Here is a 4,829-nt window from a genome sequence, read left to right on the forward strand (position 1 = left end):
TGACACCGCGCCCCGGATATTTACTTGTGTCCTCCGCCTAATTAAAAGTGGGACATTTCTCTTCTTTGTTGGGTATTGTGATCATCAGGAACGACTGCTTTGGGAGACCAGGGCCACACTGCAGAAGCTCCACGATGACCACTCTCTGACATCGGGAGAGTACAGGCGAAGTGTCACCAACGGTGTCGCCAAAACAGGAAATTGCCCCTCATCTCAAAAACCCTTGGGTGAGATAATTGCCTTAGCGTGCAGAGTTAGGACCAAGAAAAACAGCCTCTTTCTGGAGAGGGGCCTCTGTCCCAAGGAGACTGAGCTTCTTGGTACATTTAGCGTGAAGATGCGGGGATTTTCAGGGACATGTTTTCTCCGGGTGGGAGTTGGAAAGAACAGCTCTCCCCCACCATTTTCCATAATAACAGCAATCAAAATAAAACAAAAGTTATAAGTTTCAAGAGTTGAGGAAGGAAATAAGTTCATGTATTGTAGATTCCTGCAAGAGAGGAATTCGTGGGATTCTGACACAAAAGGAATTTTGTAACAAAAATTCCTGCAAAAAATCCAAGCTTCTACTTCCCTTTCTTTTTAATGGATGAACAAATCCAAGGCAAAATATTCTTCAAGACGACTCAGCAGAGAGGCAGCTCTCCCCAGTGGAGGCCTTGCTTACCCGCTGGAATAACTGGGGAAGGTAGGGGAGGGGAGGACGGGGCGGGGGGGTGGGGGAGGCCACAGGTGAGCTGGATCTGAGCCCTGGCTTTGTCTGTGCTGACAACTAACTGGCTGTGTGGCTTTAAGTCTGCGTTTCCCCCCTCTGGACTCAAAGTGCTCTGCCTTCATGGTACAGATGAAAATTTAGCTACTTTATTTTGTAGTTCCCAAAGTTCTATTTAGTTCTTTCACAAATCTGTGAGGTCTCATCATAGCTTCCTATTTCCTGCAGACATTGTTTATTGGTCTTTAAATATTGTATTTATTTTAAAATATGTCTCATAATTTCAATATCTGAAGCCTGTGTGGGTCTGTTTCTGCTGGTTCTAGTTTATATTGCTTTGTTTTTGTGTGTGTGTTTGCTTATATTTGACTGTGACTGCTCTTTGACCCTGAATATTATTTGGGGGGATTTCCCAAGATGTGGGAGGAAGCTGCCCTTATTCCAAAGATGATTCTGAGTTTGCTTCTGTCAGACACAAAGGGGCATTATCAGTTTTGCGCAATACTTCAGCTCACAGCCTGATGTTTAGTGGACTAGCTCAGTAATGCAAGTTTAGACCACAGATCCACACAAGGGCTGGCCTGTGCTCACAACCTCAGGGAGGGGTCCTATCACTTATTCCTGTCTTGCTGCACATCCAAGCTCTTGTCCTTCCATCCCCTGGGATTCAGACAAAGGAAGGTGGTTTCCATTTGTTCCACTCGTACCCTAAGGATCAGAGCCCCCCAACGTAATGTGGGTCTGGCTCCTATTGGACCTCCCAACCTTGAAGACCCCTGCCCCCCATGCCTCACGAAGCCACCCCAAGACAGTTTCTAGTTTCCCTGTCAGTTTACTTTGGATCGCCAAATGCAAACATGTCTCTAATGATTTATCTCCGTTTTACTATCCCATCAGCTTTTCAGGGCTCTCTGATAAAGGGTTGTCCATTTCTCTTTATCGTTCTATCATTTTTCTCTTTATATATTTTATTTATATGAATATATGTTTAGGACTGATCTATCTCCTTGATGAAGAGTAATTTCAGGATTTTTGAGGTGACTTTCTATTCCTAACGACGCTTTCACAATTCAAGTCTGGTTTTTATTGTTGTTGTTTGGGGGGTGGGCTATCACTGCACTTTGGCAACTATGGGAGGAATGCTCTGGGTGGTGGCTGTTCTGTCAACCTGGGGCCTTGTGTGAAAACAACCGAGACCCCTGACAGATGGCAAAGGATGTAGCAAGAATAAGAAATAATCTTGCTTTAAACTACAAAGATTGGGGTGTTTTTTGTTATGTGATGTAACTTAGCCTATACTGACTGATACAGAAATATTGGGCTAATGCCTCAAAAATGTTACCCTCATTATATACAATCATATGAGACACTTCACATCAGGTTCCCGGACACCTGTGCACCCCCTGTGTTCTCAACACTGTCCACCCGCATCACCCACATGTCTGGGCTGGCCTTGCTCTCTTGTGTCTCTGGCCATCTGCAAATACGGTCAGCTTCACCCAGGACACTTTCCCCACCCTTCAGGGGGCCCAATCTTATCCTTCAGGCCTCAGTTTAGAGACCTATAGCAGATGCAGATGATGCCTGCCCCAGTCTCCAGCGTCTGTGAGCACTGGTTGCAACCTTGCAGACGCCCCTCTTCCCTTGTTTTTGGCTCCCTTCCACGAGTCCCTCAGAGCACAGCTAGTCCCTCTCCCTGCCCATGGCAGCCTGCAGCCAATGGCTGGCTGACACAGCTTCAGGTAGTAAGTCTGGCCCCCCTGACTCAAGGTGAGACCAACTTTGTGATACGATGAATATGTGTGTTTCTCTGGAACTAGGTGCCTCAGCTGACTTACTGCCTGACCTCAGACATGGCAGTGAGACCAGCCAACATCAGCAGAGCCTAGTCCAGACCAGACCTGCCCAGCAGAATTGTGAACTAAGTAAATAGTGGTTGTTTTTGAAGTTAGTCTCCTGGCTTATCTTTATTCCCCTGCCCTTGTTCTTCCCTCACTCCCTCTCTCCTCGGAACATCCCCTCTCTAAACTGCATGCACCAGAGCCCTCGTCTGAGGTCCTGCAGTATGACAGGGTCCCCGACTGCCTGCCTCTGGACTATGAGCTTGGGCCAAGGGTGACTAGGACTCAGTTCATGCTCTGGGGGTTCTTAGACTTGGAGTGGGACAGATAGAAATACACAAAACTGGCTGGGCTACCCCCCAGCACTCTATGTACCTGTGAGAGGGTTATTATCCTTTGTCCTTCCTCCTATCAAGTGGTGGGACCTCTGGGCCCTCCCCTTGAGTCTGGGTGTGCAGCAGAGTCCGGTGGAATTGTGTGGCTCCGAGTCCGCGTCTCGCAGGCCAGGCAGGTTCCGCCTGGCTCTCCTGGCAAGCTTGCTCACCCTCTCAGGACCCGGCCGCCGCACCGGAAAGCCAGAGCCTCTCAGAAAGGCCCCACGGAGTTGCTTCAGTGACAGTCCCACCGGAGCTCAGACGTCAAGTCACGCCAGCCCCAATGCCAGACTGGAGTGAAGGAAACTCCAGATGATTCCAGGATCCTGCAGAGGCCCCAGCTGTCACAGAACAGAGACAGGCCATCCTACCCGCCCCTGTCCAGATTCCTGATCCATAGCATCATGGGCAACACAAAATAATTGTTTTGTGCCACTTACACAAACTTAATTGAAGTGCTTTCTATACAATAAACAGACAACAACCAAAACAGTACACAATGATGAGAAAGCCCTTTGGGCGAAGAATTCAATACATTGGCACTGGAAAGCTTTCCCCCCCCCCCCCCACCCCGCTTCTTCTTCTGTAAAGGTTTTATTATGCACAGAGCTGGAGGAGGGGCTGAGTCCTTCTTGGCAGCCTTGGAAGCCTTCCTATGTGGCTGGGACATTACTCGGCTCCTCGCACTTCTTCCTGGTGTGGATGTGAGTCTGGCCCCTTCTTGATGAACTTGAGGGCCCACTTGTCCTTGGAGACCTTGAGCAGCTCCTTGGTGCATTGCTCATAGAGGGCAAAGCTGCATACCCACTGAATCATGTCCTGCATGAACTTGGCGTGCTTGGTGAGGTGCTGTGGGCGGTCGTGGTGCGTCAGCTTGCTCACATTCTTGGCTGTCCTGTGGCCCCTGTGAAGACCCATGGCCATGGGGTAGCGCAGAGCCATGGCAGCTTCTCTTCAATGGCTGCTGTGGCAGAAGGGCCCTACTTAGGTTTTGAGAACAGGAGTCTTTTCCATAGGCTGGGGCTGCCCTCCAGTCACTGCCCACCACCCTCTCCCCACTCAGCGTCATGTTAATGCTGGAGGGTCTTTTTTTTTTTTTTAGATTTTATTTATTTATTTGACAGAGACACAGCGAGAGAGGGAACACAAGCAGGGGGAGTGGGAGAGGGAGAGGCAGGCTTCCTGCTGAGCAGGGAGCCCAATGCGGGGCTTGATCCCAGGACCCTGGGATCATGACCTGAGCCGAAGGCAGCTGCTTAACAACTGAGCCACCCAGGTGTCCCAATGCTGGAGGGTCTTGACAGATGACACACCTTCACTCTTTGTGGAACCTCCTCTTCCACTGCCAGTCTGTGTCCATATTTCATACTAGACTGTCTCCTTCCCCTTTGCAACCTTCAGTCAAGCACAGTGCCTGGTCAGGAGAACCAGCTTGTTGAACTGAACACAAAGGGGTACAGGGTAGGGACGGTGGGTCCTAGGTGGCATTTCTTCTCCCCTTGTCCCTCAGGCTTTCAGATGATGGCTTACTAGCTTCTGTGGGGGAATGTCATAGGAAAGAATCCAACTAGCATTCAGTAAGCACCTACTACATGGCAAGTGCCATCTGAGGTGCGTTTAGGATTACTGCATTGGATTTAAAACCCCATGAGGTGGGGAACCACACACAAGAGATGAGGAAATTGAAGATTATAAGTGAATTGCTTGCTTGAGACCATGCCAGTGGTAAGTGTTGGAGTGAGAACAGGAACCTGCATTTCTGTCCCAGAGCCTGTCCTGTTTCAGCTGGGGATACAGTGCTTCTGCTTGGGGGAGTTCAGGGGAATGAAGCTCGTGGGAGGCTTCCTCACGTGGGAAAGCCCCTTGGGATGCAAGCAGAGCAACTGTGTGGTGCGGAATCTG

The 4,829-nt window shown here is 49.5% G+C and overlaps 1 pseudogene; it reads right to left on the minus strand.

The window, feature by feature from the left end:
- Positions 1-473: 473 nt before the first annotated feature.
- On the minus strand, positions 474-3,872 carry LOC116635265 (annotated as a pseudogene).
- Between the last annotated feature and the right edge of the window lie 957 nt (positions 3,873-4,829).

The sequence above is a fragment of the Phoca vitulina genome, unplaced genomic scaffold, assembly GCF_004348235.1.
Source record: "Phoca vitulina isolate PV1807 unplaced genomic scaffold, GSC_HSeal_1.0 scaffold10, whole genome shotgun sequence".
Taxonomy (NCBI): domain Eukaryota; kingdom Metazoa; phylum Chordata; class Mammalia; order Carnivora; family Phocidae; genus Phoca; species Phoca vitulina.